At 42.4% G+C, this 16,321-nt stretch overlaps 1 protein-coding gene across 7 annotated transcripts in view; it reads right to left on the reverse strand.

Annotated features, from left to right (window-relative positions):
* FOXN3 (forkhead box N3) overlaps positions 1-16,321 on the reverse strand; it is a 206,839-nt gene that overhangs the window by 86,231 nt on the left and 104,287 nt on the right. The gene's annotated exons all lie outside the window — the stretch shown is intronic.

The raw sequence follows: 16,321 nt of genomic DNA on the forward strand, positions 1-16,321 counted from the left end.
CTCCTTCACATTAGCTCCTCTGCTGAATCTGTTTTTGGGTTTTATTATTGTCTTCACTCTATTTCAGAAATTTTACAGCTCATTTGTACAGCTCTTAGCATCTCAGCATGAGATAACATCACAACTAAATTCTTATTAAAGCTATTCACACATGTCCTATGGACAGGACAAGGACCTGTGTTTCTTCATTAACTTGTGCGGAAACTCAGCTGACAGATTTGTCTCTCAAGTCTCCCCCTCTTTTCTTGGAGGGACTCTAGCTAGACTTGTGAAGACTAGAAAGCAGCAAGTGAGATTCACTAGGTTATATGAGAGAAGTAAAATGGAATAAAAACAAAATGGACAAAAAATTTAGCATTTAACAAGGGCTCTTGATGGGAACTAAGATACTTGGATATTAACAAGTCCAAAGATGACAAGTCAGCTCAAAGAAAGATATGCAGAATGCACTATTTTAATGGCTTTGTCTAGAGATAAAGGGTCCCTTCTTTTGAAGGAAAAGTTATTCTCTGTGTGTTCCCCATTATTCAGGCTACAGTAGCCTGAGTGGGAAGATGATGCTTGCTAACCTCTCAGTGCCACACTGGAAAACAGCTTTAAGAACTGAACTTAGAGGTCTTTTCAAACCTTAATGATTCTATTACTTGCCTATGAAAGTAGGTTTAACAAAGGCTTATGTGAAATGCAGAAGGGAAATCAAGAACGTGGCAGAACTCATTACACCGTCATGATGAGAAATTTCCCTGTACTTGCAGGCCCAGTGAACTGAAAGCAAAGGTTTCAAGACTGCCTGCATAGGTATTTCACACTAAGTTCCACTGAAAAAGTAAAGAAAGAAAAAAGCTAGTAGTGTATAACAGCCATGTGATCCCTACACAACTGTTGACTCTAAGCCACCTCAAGAGAAAAGCTTCTTGGGAATGGCAGAAGTGTCACTATTTCACACAGTCTTGCATGAACAGACTGCATCAAAACATTTCCTCCTGAATTCACAAAATCTGCAATTCTTTTTGGTAATTCCCCCTTTTGTAATTCTCCTGAGGGAGAGGAAGAGGGAAGACCTCTCTTTCTGCTGTCTCCAAGCAAGCTCCAGTCCTCAGTCCCAGACCATTCTGGTGTTACACATGAGTGTGTATTGTGGTCTCTTCGACAGGGCAGCAAGGCTTAGTGCCTGCTTCCCTCTCCAAGGAAGAGAACGATGTTCACCACTATGGCACTGACCGGAGACGGTGCTTTTAATTGAAGTAGGAACTGCCTGATCTGCATCTTTGAGTAGCCAACAAACAAAAACTGGCACTGAAATTCATCTGTAGGATGGGTTGTGAAAGGGTGACTTCAATGCCAGTTTCATAGTAACCACCAGGGAAAAAAGTTTCCCCAAAGCAAAAGAGGGAGTTCAATCTGCCTCCTTTTCTTGGCTTCCCTTTTAAAGAATACAAATAAGCTTCCTGAAAAACAACAGGCCTTTTGATGAGGTAATAGCTTTCCTCCATGTTTTTGTTTGTTTGTTGAAAACACTTGGATTTCACAGGAAGAAGTAACAAACACAACTGGGGATCAACTTTGTTAAAGAACCTTAAAAATCAACAGGACACACATCTCTTGCTTCAGCCACTAAACTGGATTGTCTCACTGGCTCGAGCAAAACTGCTGAATTATTTCCCTAACAAAAGAAAGGCGCTTTTAGGTCCTATAATCTCATTTCAAATCCTTTTACCCACTCCCTTCTCTTTTTGGCCTTGAAATTGCAATCCTCTTTCAGGACTAATCTCGGGACTAATTGGTGCCAGCACTCCAGTTTCTCTTGCCATTTTGTCCCCTCCCTACCGCATTGTTCAGGTGCCGAAAAGGACAGCAGGCCAGGGTTCAGTGCCCCTGTAATGAATCTGTTCCTACAGACTAACTGTTAATAATTAGCAGGAAGCATTTTGTCTTTAAATTGCACAGCATGAGCAGCACAATTTCACTGAGCCAGAGAATCGCTTCACTGTGGCTGATGAAGCTCCCCAAGTTTGTGGGTGATGTGCAGGCTGGAGGGCAGCGTGCAGGGGGCCAAGCCTCCCAGCTGGGCACACAGGGTGGCACAGGCAGTGCCAGCCCCTCCAGAGCTACCCAGGGCAGGAAGGAGGGAAACCAGGAGCACCCTGCACACATCACCTACAGCAGCTGCCAAGGAAAGCATCAACGTGATGGGACTGAGTTGGTGCGGTGAAAGGACAGTCTGAGTTTAAGAAATATTCCAGAATACAATTCCCTGAAGAACAACAAGTAAAGAGGAGATTTAAGAAAGTCTGCTACTTTTCAGCTCATGACTGTATTTGCAGGTAGTGCCAAAAAGGAACAATTACTTCTCTTACCAAGGGAATAGCAGTGTTGACCGTTTTCCATTTTCTGAAATTTTCTCAGACTTGCAACAGACTTGGAAGCAAAATTAGTTTTTCTGTATTTGGAAACTTCAATCTAGGAAGTGCATTAAAACAAAACCATAAAAAAGCTGTTTGCGCTGGACGCTCATTTCCAGCAAACCTAAGGCTAACCTTGAGTTTTGATTCAGGCAAGATAAGCCAAAAGCTTCTGAAGTTTTCAAAGCTTCAGAAGCTTTCTTTGGTTTTTACATCACCAAGTCTTAAGTTTTGACATTTTGATATTGTATAGTGCATTTTACCATCCTGAAGCTGAAGGTCAACACAAGAAACTCCATCTGAGATACACACTGCTTCCATCGTGCCCCCAGCAGTGCTCTGCAGTTTAACCACCACTGGGACTAAATCCACACTCTGTTCACTACTGTCTTCAGACATCTATGAGGAGGTATGTCATGAAGAACAGATTAGCATCAAAAAAGGAAAATAATACACAACCTGCTTCACTCTCCTGAAAGATAAACACTTCTTGTGGAGCATCAGTGAGAGACAAGCTGTCAGATGTTGAGACTCCTGCAGAAGTCAACACACAAGACACTTGAGTCTCACTAGATTTAGGGAATCTACCATTACTGCAAAGAGACAGCAACAAATACACGTGCATAGAAAGGAATGCTCAGCCAGCATCTCACTACCACTGGAGAAGAAAGCAGTCTGTCACTGCAAGAACCTTCTGGAATGGCGTAGGTATAGAACTTTTACACAGTAAGGACACAGCATTTATCTCCTGTCATAGAAATTGATAGCAAGTATGAACACAGACCTAAACTTACTGATGATTTTTCTTCATTTGCACATAGCTTGAGGTCAGGCGGTGTCTCAGTGGCTCAGTTAAGATGGGTAGTAAGTAAATTCTGCACATACTACCATCCTTGGAATGCTAGATTCTCCACCACACTAAAGCCATCCACAATGCAACACTTTGCTGAGGAATTCATATTATAGATCAGCTGGAATAAAGGCATTTAAATTTTCCATGTCTTGAAAATGCAGTTTGCAAATGTGCTCGGGATCCATCACTTATTTCTGTTTGCCTTCATGTGACAAATTTCAGACTAAGGGCTCTCCTCAGGTCATCCAATTCAGCTTCCTGCCAGCAGAAAACTCTTTCCTACAGGCAATTTTCTAGAATTTTATTGAGTCTGCTTTTCAGCACTCTACCAGATGGATTTCAGACAATCTCCTTTAAGGAACTAATTCAGTCTAGTAAGTTCATTATTTCCACCTGGTCAATGACCAGGGGAAGATAATCCAGGCTCTGTGTACTTGGCTCCTTCTCATATGCTATTAAAATGGGAAGTCTTCCATCCTACTGTCAAAATGTGTTCACAGCAGCAACACAACAGCAGCAGAGAGACATCCCCATGAAAATCAAGCAATTGTGTCTACAGAGAGATATTATTAACTTATTTATGGCATCAAAGCAACCTCCCTTTTCTACACTGCAGTTTGAAACCTGGTAATCAGAAGATAGCAAGTGAAGACCAGCTCCTGTTGCCACTCCCCTCTCCTCAGGTCAGAGTCACACCTGCGTAGTGTTTGCCTGCTTCAAAGCACTCCAAATGCCTGTGCCAGCCCAGGCTGCTGCACTGCTGCTGCATTAGAGCACCAGGCTGAAAGATGCAGCAGAATGCCAAGCTGGGCCTTGTAAATGACCCTTTTTCACCAAGCTTGTGAACTCCGAGGAATCATGAAGCTGAGGTAAAGCATTTTTTCCCGGTATTGGAAGACTTTCCTATAGCATTGAAGTGACTTGAAAAATCAGGTTTGAAAGTCAAGAAACCTTTAAGGCAGGTTTGTAGCAAACACCCACCAGACTGTAACAGTCAATACTAAGCATAATGATGCCTCCTTGCTCTTCTGGAGAGAATCTCCTCTGGGACCCAAGCATACCATAAATTTACTAGCACAGCACTGTGCCATCTCAGTAAGATTATGGCTCAGTGATGGGTTTTCACCGGTAGGAATGCTTTAAGAAAGCCCTTGTCCTTGACAAGCCCCAATATCTCAAAAAAACCCCACAACAGATTACCAGGATCAGACAGCACAACTACACAAGTGTCTTGAACAGCACAACTAAGCGGACAGTTTGCTATTCTACAAGGGCAGCAAAAGTATCTTAAAATGACTTTGCAAATAAAAAACAAGAAAACACATGAAAAATCCCCCAACAAACCTCCAAAAGCCCAATAGCAACCCTCTACTGAACAACCAGGTGATACTGCTCCAAGGGTCTTCAAAACTCAACACAAACCAAACTCCTAAAGCTCTTGTTCCATGCAATTACAAAATACAGGGCTCATCAATACAAACTGTCCTATTTTCAGTTTTGATAGTCATATCTCCAGGGTGACAGAAGACCAGCTCTAACACTTCCAGAAGAAATTTCCAGTTTCTTTTTCCCCCCACATCTGACCAAGTCTACTTCTACACACGAAGTCAAAAGCAGCAAAATGTACTTAATAATCAAAATATCTACACTGCTTTAGCAATATAGCTGACTGCGGCTCTTAAACTATCATGGAACCAACATGTTTGTATAAAGCTTTCTTTTTACATTATATTATACTTGCAAGTTGCAAAATAAAAGCTAGCTACTCCAGAAGCTTTGTTTGTTATTAATTCCCTTAAGTTTAGAAAATTATTTCATTCTAATTAATTGTTTTCTTTATTTTTTTAATCTCATGAGAAAAATGGTCTTCTTCATCTTTCATATGCAAAACAGCTAAAGAGAGAACAATTTTTTATAGAGAGAAGGAACTCCAATTAATAGAGATATTAAATATGTGGGGAGCTGTTATGAATTTTGCCATTGATCAGACAGCTGCCTGAAAAAAAAGCACCTTTTCAGGAAAGTTACATAATTAAAAGTAACCCAATTCCTTTTTGTTTGTATTTTTTTCTCCAACTGCTTTTCCAGATTAAACATAAAAATTAATGAAACCCAAATGATGTCAAATTTGCTAAATTTACATTTCTCTTTCATATACTTTTACTGGACCTGCATCCTGCACTTCCATCAGTTATGAATTCCCAATGCTCCATGGACATTTGAAAGCACTGTTGCATTTTTAATAACCCAACCTTCTGTATCCGCATTACTATGCAATTCATTTTTCCAAATTCCATATATTCTGTCTTAAAAAACACCACCCTCACCACCATCACAACAGAATAAACCTGACAGAATTCTACACACTTCTAAACTAAGTGGAAGTGCCAAAAAGAGAGTCTGTTCTAAGCATCTTTAGCTTTTCAAACTAACCTTAGGAAAGTCTCCACCAAGCCTGTAACCACTGTTTCAACAGAATTTCTTTTGGAAGCATATATAATGGAATTGTGATAAAAATAGTTACAGAAAAAAAAGCAGTGAGAGGCGTAGAGCTCTGCAATATTTATACCACCCAGGCAGACAACACAGAGAACCCATCAGTGAGGTTAAAAACTGCAGCACAGAGAAATGACAACAGCAGTCAGGTATAAGGGGCCATAAGAAACAAATGCAAGACCCCACTAGCTGAATAAAATTGGACACTGACTACTACCTTTAAAAGTGAGCAAAATAATAAATTACAGATATTCCACTTTTACAAATAAAGTCCATGTAGTCCTGATTCTAATACCAAAAATATGTCATACAAGCTAATGAAAGAAAAATTGAACAAGTGCACGCATGCTGCAGCCAGCCAGGAAAGAAATAAATTTACAATTGTATTAGCAAGACCCACTGGCTGTCTTGGATGCTTTAAGAGCAGAGCAATAAAAAATTACCATACATAACTGCACCGTTCATATGAACTGGCAGAGTGCGTACTGGCAATTAACAGGAGGGGACTGTCAACAAAGCAGGAATGAGTCAGGATGTAAAGAAAGGAAAGATCTTTTATAAAGCTCTGATCCACACTCATATCTGAGCTGGCCAACCTCTTCAGCCATTTGCCTTTCACAAAGGAATAAAGGATCTGAATGCATGGAGGTGGAAACCATGCTCCCCTGTACACAGATACACAGGTGTATGTGACAATCCAGACAACTTCACCCCACAGAGAGCTGGGCTGCAGCCCTACCCACGCTCCTCTTCTGGTATCCCCAAGTTATTCATCAACAACATGAACTTCCCTAACGTGTTTGCCAGTCACACCGCTGGCACAAACCCTCTTCAGACCAGCTGTCTCAAACAATTCTCCCATCACTGCTCTCTGAGTATTTGCTCTTTTGTAATGAAAATAGGTCACCTGCCCTAAACCAGTACATTTTTGTTTTAAGTGCAAGATAGAACAGCTTCCCTGGCAGCCAGGCTGTCTTTTGACATAAAATGTACACTGCAGTATATACACATATCTGTGCACTGAAACCCCAGAGATCTGCACATTTATTACTAAAACCATATGCAGTCATAGGGAAAAAAGCCTCAGACAAAACGGGGAATCTTATCAAAAGTAGAACAACACAAAACCCACCAAACTGTATGAAACCCACAGCCTGTTTAGTCCATTAATATGACCTAATGCCAAAGATGAATTTTTCACAGAAAGTGGAAGAGCAACATAACATAGCACAGTAAATTTGTGCTTGCTTCTACCATCCATATGGACTTGAAGTACTGGAGGGATTAATTTAAATGTAAAAATCCCACAAGAACTAGAATCTTCTTCCAGATGCATTTGTATTAGCTGTGGACATAGTAATTAAACAAAATTCCGCCTTTTGTGGGATTATCACTTAATCATTAGCCTCAACATTCTCCTGTGATAGCCACTAAGGTTCCACTAAGTAATTTACAGCCTGCCCCTAAGCCTCCAATCCCCACTCTTTCAACCAGTAGCAAAACAAACACACAAACAAACAAACAAACAACAACAACCAAAAAAACCCTCAAGAGCCAAAGAGGAAAATGCTGCATTTTACAAGCAGGTTCACAATTCAGAAATAGCACAAATACCACCAATGAGTACCACACACCTACAGACTGGTCTCAGGGACACCTGGAATGGAAAGAAAGGCAACAAAAAAAACCTGTGGAATTCAATTTCTTGGAATCTATCTAAAACATGGCCCCTGAGTTCTCACTTGTTTATTGCTGTAACAAAACTGCCTGACAGAACTATGGGGTTTCCATAATAAAGTCAAAACATCTGTGAAAAAACACATTACAGAAAATCAAATATAACCTCCAGAGTTTCATCAGAGCTTTACTAAAAAAGAACAAGAAGTGCAAGTGCTGAGTACTTCTGTTTAGCAAGGGGAAAGAGGAACAACCATTTCATCAAGTCACTGTAGCAATGGACACACTGGACAGACAAAGAGACATACCTCTCACCCTCCATTCTTTTACTCCAGGACAATGAGGTCGTGAGGAAAACAATCTCAGTTCCCTGGCACAGAGAACTTTGAGGAGAATAGAAATTTCTCTGCCAAGGACCCTCCAACACCTCCAAAAACCAGTCTTTATATAAGTACTTTATTCTGACGAAACAAGCAGCTTGATTTTTCCAAGACAAAATTCAAAACCCAAGTGTAAAGAAGTTTGTGCATTGAGAAAGACTCTATGCTTTTTGTTCCAAAAGTTCAGAAAAAGGCCATTTAATACCATTTAAGCCCTTTCTGGTTTTACTCATCTGAACCCTGGAGGCTCCTGAGAAACAAAACTCTAGCAAAACCTACAAGTTTTATTCCTACAAAAGCCAGTTACATCAAAATAGCAGGAGCATCACTTTTACTTATGATCATACAGAGGACAGATTCAAACACACTGAAAACTGGATACACAACAGGAATCCAGGTGATAAGAGTTATAAAAGCCAGAAAAAACATGGTCAGCAATCACAACCTGCATGAGACAACTCCAGTCTTGAGCTGAGGCTTTCTGACATCAGAAGTTAAGTCATATCTGATGATGACCAAAATTATGATTCAATCATTCAAATACTATAACAATACTATAACAAAAGAAATTATGACAAAATGTACTTTCTTTAAACAAATTAATAAACCTGCCTTCTCCAGAAAGGATATCAAATGATACAGAGATACTACACCACCACCATACAGCACCCTGTATATACACATATGCATACAACAGACATCCCAGAAAAAGTGAATTGGTCAATAAAGATTCTAAAGAACTAACCCACTAAAATGTGTTTTGAGCTTTTTATCTAAAAACACCCATATAGATACCGAAGAAATAGGACATGTGTGCATTAAAAGAAGTAATTCACAGAAAGACTGATTGATACTTTGAGAAATACTGTGTCTAATACACAGGCAGGGATAATGGATACACCCAACACAGGTATGAAATGAAACTGCACTTTCTTTTAACCGTATGTGTAAGACAACTGGAAACACTATTGGAGCAAGCCTGGCTTAGCACATGGGCGACCCTTATAAATGGGAGATGAGGGAATCAGAGGATTTTGTTCAGGACAAGGACCAGATGGTCTGCAAGGTAAGTCTACCTTCCCCTGAAGTTAAAGGTCTTCCCAGCTGGCCCAGAGCCCAAGTTGATGGTGCACCATGCAGCTCAGTTTTGTACCTCTGCTGGCTAACACAAGGCCTGATGGGCCACCTCGAACACCTGGACACCACCTTGTTAACATTCTCCACAGTCATACTGTGAGCACCAATGAAATGTGTCCCTCTTATGCTCTGCTTCCCACTAACACCATGCAGAGAAAAGAGGAAATGGTTCTCACTGGCCAAGCTCACCTCCTGGGACATTTCTCTATGGACAACCAGGATTTTCAGTACATCTGTCACCTTCTGTTATGACCTAGGGAGAAGATGGGTCACCTGCAACCAGTTCTTACAGCTCTTGGACTCAAGTGGACTATTCCAAGTCTGCCAGGGCCCTTGAACCCATGTGCAAAACTGATATTATCAAAGAAAGATTGCATATGGAACAAATTGGTTACACAGATATTCAGAGTTTTGCATAAACTACAACACCTGCCTCACATTTTAGACATGTTCTCTACTCCCTAAAATATATTAAAATGCTAGATGAAATGATGAAAGATCCACACAGGCTTTTGTTTAAGACAGAGCTGCAATTCTTGGAAATAATCAATGCCCCTTAACTTTGAGTTTAAACAATTATTAAATAAACAATAGAGAGTTAAATTGTAGAATGCCTTAAAATCATAACCATTACACATAAAGCCATCCCTTACCCATTGTTTGAAAGATTCAAGTTATCTTAATATTTTTTACTAGTAGTCCATCGCTATTAGCATAACATTAAGAATTGTTCTACGAGCATCACTCTTACAACAGAACTACAAACAATGTGACTTTCCTTGTCAATTTTTCTTTATACAAGCACCAAAGTCCAATAACTAATAGAGAAGTGAAGAAAATCTAAAACAAAACACAAGAGCATGATTAAAACTAAATTTAAAAATTTAACTTGAGTTATGGAAATACAAAAAAACCTTTTCATAATCCAAGAGCAGCAAGACGTGACACACTGATACTATTTGTGGCTTCCCAAGCTTCACAAGTCAGTTTTCAAATTCAGAAGTCAAATGATTTACATGGCTGTAATATTATATGATAACAAACGTGATGCTCATGGTGACCAGTGTTCATTGCACTAACACTCCTTCCTGAGTCTGAATTTTCAACTACTAAAACTTCAGTGAACTGTTCCTGAACACTGCACAGGCTCCCCCATCCACACAATGGCTGCAGCTGTCACAGTGACACAAGGGCTGTTAATGGGATCAAGGATGACAGATCCTACTGGTGAGATCCTACTGGACAGATCCTAAGGTGAGATGTCCCTCACACACTCTGCTTTCTGCTTCACCCCACAGCTCATGCCCTGTGCAACCCTGCCCTACCTGCACCAGCACACACTCCAGGGGCAGCAAGGAAGAGGGGTGAGGAGCTGCAGAGAAACAGAAGCACAGCACCCACAGGCTTCAAGTTCCTGCAGCCAGCAACTCACAGCTCTGTCAATGAGGCCACTCTAAAAACTTTCATAGGAAAACACCCAGGTCTACAGAGGGTTTTACAAACAAAGTAACAAAAATTTCAAAACACATCCCTACACTTTCTTTTTCCCATGAACTTAGTGGAAATATCTACGGTACCATTCCAAGTTATCTTTGGAATAAGGCTATATTTATCCACAGAAGGCACAGAGGAGGGGAAAAAGAGCCTAAGTAGCCAAGTAACTGGAAAGACTGTTCACAAATGGAACTATGAAAAATAACATAAAGCAATGAGCTGGTGTTTGCCTGAATCTAGAGAAAGATGACAGGCTAAGGACTCTACTTTACAGTACTTTACCAAAAGTATAAATTACATGCAAACAAAACAAAGACTCAACCAAATCTTCATGTATTTGGCAAATGGAAAAAATCATATTTCTTCTTTCTGGTGGTATGAATGAGAAAGAATTGGAAACATTTCAGTTGAGAAGGCTCAGAAGCATGTGACTAATTTTGAGAGGAATGAAGATGTGATTAGAGGGTCATTTGTATTTCTACCAGCCATTCCTGCATGAAACGATTATGTTAGAGAGATGAGATTCAGACTTTCTGCTCCTCTTTTTCTGTCCGGGATCTGTGGTCACTTTTCTGAATTTATCTTTCCTCCCTACACATCCTTCGGGAGGGGAGGGGAGGGGGGAAGGGAGGGGCGAGGGGAGGGGAGAGAGGAAAGAGAAGAGAGGAGAGAAGGCCTTTTAAAAGGTAAGAAGAGTTGATCTGTTTTGTTTCCTGAAACTGTGTTCAGTGGGATCATAGAAGTCTAATGGTTAGAGACTTGATAAGAATATGTTAGAAACCAAGTCCTGGATTGAGAAATCCTCAAATATTTATGCATTTATCAGTGCATTCAGTCAAGCAGAAGTTCTCTTTGCTGTTCATACCTGACACCAAACTAAACTGATATTATCTAACTTGCCAGAAAACAGAAATAAAGCAACATAATCCCAAAGTATAGATGGTCTTCAAATTAAGGCATGTGATGGTGGCAGAGGGCACACTTTAGAAGAACTTTTATTCTCTGTGATCTCACAAACTACAAAACTATGAAAACAGCAAAACAAAAATTCCCTGAAGACTCCACCTTAACAGCACACCAAGAGAAGAAAACTCATTCTGACTCTCATAGGAAGTAAAATAGTTAGACTATTCTTAATAAAGTGGTTGTAACATGCACAGAAATTAGTATTAGACTTCCCTATGATCAGCTTCATTTCCTATCAAAAGCAAAACCACTAACACAGAATTAAATCCACCTTTCCAGACTGCAAAAGACTACCAAATCATGTCTTTTCTACAAGATATACCCTGCAAAGTCTTTTAGTGAACAGGAAAAGGTTGTTTCACCAGCTTCCCCAAATGGTCACAGATCACATCTGATCTCAATGTATGAAGTGTACAGATAGGAAGGGTGCTTATAATTTGTCTAATATGATAACCTGCAACTTTGATGTAGCTTCAATAAACAACTGCAAAATGTGGAAGCTGTGACAGTAAAGTCAAAAGTCAAAACCTGTAAATATTTGAAGTTGTTCCTCCAGCAGAGCTGCACTTCTCCCACCACAGGGCTGCACTGCCCGGGAGCTCCCACTGCAGGGCTGCACTATGAGGGCTCTGACTGGTGAGATGGGAGCAGAAGGGCAGGACTCAGTGATAAAACTGTGTGCTTTCAGGCTGAAAATAGACAAATGCAAATGAAAGCACGCCCAGATCACCTCTCCTGCCATTTACCACAGAACTCAGGGTGATGGCCATTACTTTCTCACAGTGATTTGTAAAACTTGGATTTTCAGGAACAAAGCTTTAGCCACCAGGTTTCACAAATCTTTCTTTGTGCCTCTACAAATAAATTTCAGAAGTTAGACAAGGGTTCATAATCATTAAGTCCCTTTTTCTAATCTCAACCTTGGGATAAAGAGTATTTTTATCAGAAAGAGGTATCAAAAGACAAGACAACGGAGAAGTGATGAATGTTTAAGGAGCTCATGCCTTGTACTTTTACCTGACCAAGTGTTTATCTATAAATATATTTCAAAGTTGCTATTGCCAAAATTATTGTAAAATTTAAGAAGAAACACATGAGTCTAACACACCTATTTTTCGACACCAAGGAGAGCTCTTCCTTTGTAATGATGTGTATCAGTGTTAGTTTGCTCTTGAAATTCATCATAAATGACATGCTTTATGACACATGCTTCAATTAGAAGAACCAGATAAAAACCCAAGGGGTTTTGTTTGTTGTGAGTATTGTTTTTTAAGAACATACATTCAAGCCAATTAAAATTAAATAATTCACCTTGTGATATTCCACTACTTCTCTTCTAATAGCTTACAGGTAATCTTTGCCCTGAATTGAAGCAGCAATTCAGACAACTGCAGTCTGAAGTTCCTTCTTATGTACAAACACAGCAAGGTTGCCTTTCCCCCAAAATGTCTCCTACACATGGAACCCAGTGTAGTCCAAATGTCATGGCTTGAGTCATTTTTATCTCAAATGATACTGGTATAACACTCACTCAGCCATCCAAATGTATGGGTTCATATCACGAAACTCCTTCATAAAAGCTCCACCTCTGTCACATTTATGCAGGATGCTCTACTGAAGTCATGAAACTGAATTGTCTGATGCAATTCATTTAACTCTGTTCAGGTAAAGGGGAATTTGTGTATTCAGTAATCATCATGCTTGGGATATTTTTACAATACATTCCTCCACTCTGTGGTCAATTCTACCCTAAGCTGCTTATGCAGATACTAAACAAAGCATGTGATTCACTTGTGCATCTTTATTCTTTTAAAATATCTGATAAAGACAAGGAATAGGTCAATTTGTCCTTGTGGAATTTCACCAACTGACCCTTGTTCCTAGAGGCAGGGATAATATTGGCAAATAATCTGGTTCCAGATATATTTAATTAATATTAAGTGACATAGCTTCTCTTAGTTGTGGACTTCCATTACACAAGATGGACAGACAGCAAAACCTCTGCCACCCAAGGATTTTTTTCTAGATGTACTGTCTTCACCATCAGAAAATTTCCCCTTGGAATTTGTTACTATGACGATGTATTGCTCTGGAGATCTGACTATGGTGGAGTGGATTTACATTTTCTACCCCTACTGAAGTCTTTGTACACATGAGAAAGCAGTCACTTACACAAGGGATTACTGGTTTTTTCCAAATGCACAGGGAATATTCAACTCATTGAGAATATATTGGAAATTTATTCAGAAAATTACCATGTAACTGCCAATCCAGAATTAATTCAAAAGTCACTGATAGGCTAGACCAGCTTCATGTTGACGTTTCACCAGTCATTAGCAGCAGAATGAATAAATATTTTAGAATACTATGGGGATATTAAGTTTCATTTAACAGTGGAAATGCTGAAAGACAGCCAAGTAAAAGTAACAGTGAGACCACAATTTCTTCATATAAAACCTGGCCTTTGCTGTATTTGCAAGGCATTTGCTCCTTCAACCACACAAGCTCTTTGTTTTATGATGCAGTCATTACAAGGAAGACTCCAAAGCACTTGGCAGCACAAGCAGTGTAGCAGCAGCTCAGACATCCCATGGGCTCCAAGGAGAAAAACCTTCCCTTTCAGTTTTGGGACTCGCTTGTCAGTGTTTCACTAGACCCACTAGAGTGATTCACTAGACTCCTCCCTTCTCCCTTGCTCAGCTACACTGGGCAGTGGTGAAAGCAGGTAGTGATTGAAACCTGCTTCTGAAATCCCACACTGTCTGGCACCTGCCAGTAGTCCTCTCTTCTCCCACTCATGGAAACAGGCTGTGAGATTCTGGACACACACCCCACTGGAAGAGACCAGCACAACCTCTGCCCAAGGTCTGTGACTCTGCAGGCATCCTTTGCCACACACAGCAAGCATGGAGCAGCAGCGGGCACAGGGCTGTGCAGGATGAGGACGGGAGCAGTGGGCACAGGGCTCTGGAGGATGAGGACAGGGAAGCAACAGGCACAGGGCTGTGCAGGATGAGGACAGGGGAGCTGCAGTGAGCACAGGGCTGTGCAGGATGAGGACAGGGAAGCAACAGGCACAGGGCTGTGCAGGATGAGGACGGGAGCAGTGAGCACAGGGCTGTGCAGGATGAGGACAGGGGAGCAGTGAGCACAGGGCTCTGCAGGATGAGGACAGGGGAGCTGCAGTGAGCACAGGGCTGTACAGAATGAGGACAGGGAAGCAGCAGCGGGCACAGGGTTGTGCAGGATGAGGACAGGGGAGCAGCAGTGGGCACAGGGCTGTGCAGGATGAGGACAGGGAAGCAGCAGCGGGCACAGGGCTGTGCAGGATGAGGACAGGGGAGCAGCAGTGGGCACAGGGCTGTGCAGGATGAGGACAGGGGAGCAGCAGTGGGCACAGGGCTGTGCAGGATGAGGACAGGGGAGCAGTGAGCACAGGGCTGTACAGGATGAGGACAGGGGAGCAGCAGCGGGCACAGGGCTGTACAGGATGAGGACAGGGGAGCAGCAGCGGGCTCACAGCTGTGCAGGACACAGTGTAGCTGTGCTCATGTGCGCTCCCTGACACCCAGACAGGGTGTCTCTAAGGGTTCATCCCTGTAAGGACTGCCCACAGCAGTGCTGCTGCATTGCTTCCTTCAGCCTAGCCTAGAAGAGCTGCCCATGTCGTTGTGCTGCTGCCAAGATCTGCCACCAAATTACACAGTGGTTCTGGCAAACCCAGCCCATTGAGTCAACAGTCACTTCACCCATAAAAAAACGGGAATCCTCTGGCTTTCAACTGCATGTGTATGCTAGATTTTTTTGTTTGTGGGGATTAGAAGGGATCAAAATCTCTCCGTTTCTATGTCAGATGTGCATTACACTTCTACTCAATATGAGAATTTATCAATAAATCTGTATGAGCGTAATTAAAATACTCTTAAAAAGCAGCAGTAACAATAAAGCAAGGGCCAGGAAACATGCTTAGTTCAAATGCACAAATTACAGTTTTAATCCATTACCTAAATTATTTATCTGTCCTTCTGCCGAGCACAGTAGTGAGGGGTACTTCCACAGGTGGTACTAGGGACAGTGTTTGCCCAGCTTCCCCCAGAGCACCAGCACAGCCGAACTGCACCGCCTCGGCACCCCGCACCCCTGGTCACGCCCTGGTTTCCAGAATAAAATCCAGGGGCCAGGGGCATCCCCGGCCACCGGGGCGATCCCCCGGCACAACAGCGGGCGCAGGGTCTCCGTTGCCAGCGCCGCGCCGGGATCGCCGTTACCGCGGCAACGGCGCGGCCGAGCCCGCGGCCCCGGGAGGCGCAGCGCCGGCCCGGCCCGGCCCGCGCGTTGCCGGGAGACGCGCCGTCACCACGGCGACCATCACGCCGCCGTCCCGGCCGCTGCCCTCCCTCCCGCCAGCCTCAGCACTAACGCGAAAAAATAACAAGAACCACCTCAGCCGCCAAGAGAGCCGTCAGCGCCACCGCTCAGTCCCGGCGCTGCTGCGGGCCCTGCTGCGGCTGGCTCAGCACACCTTCCCCGTCCTGAGGGTGAAGCACGGGCCATGAAGCGCATTCCTGGCCCTTATCGGCATCGAGGAGAATGCCGCTCTGCCAAACCTCAGCGCCTGCTTTCCTGCTTTGCGGATGGCAGCCATAGATCATGTCTCTTTGCTAACACTGGTCGTAAATGAATGCCAGATCAAAAAACCCGCAAAATTAACAGAAAAACATCATCCCATGTCTGTTTCACTGAAGCAAAGGAGAAAATCCGGGCTAATCCTAAGGGATGCCCATCCACCACCAAGAGCTGGTCAAGCTCAACCTGGTGGACATCCTGGGGCTGCACAGGCAACATCGGCTCTCCCAGAAGAATGAGCCTATCTCCTCTGATCGAGGGAGGGAATTGTGCCTTCACCAAATGGGATA

Source organism: Camarhynchus parvulus, chromosome 5 (genome assembly GCF_901933205.1).
Source record: "Camarhynchus parvulus chromosome 5, STF_HiC, whole genome shotgun sequence".
Classification (NCBI taxonomy): Eukaryota; Metazoa; Chordata; class Aves; order Passeriformes; family Thraupidae; genus Camarhynchus; species Camarhynchus parvulus.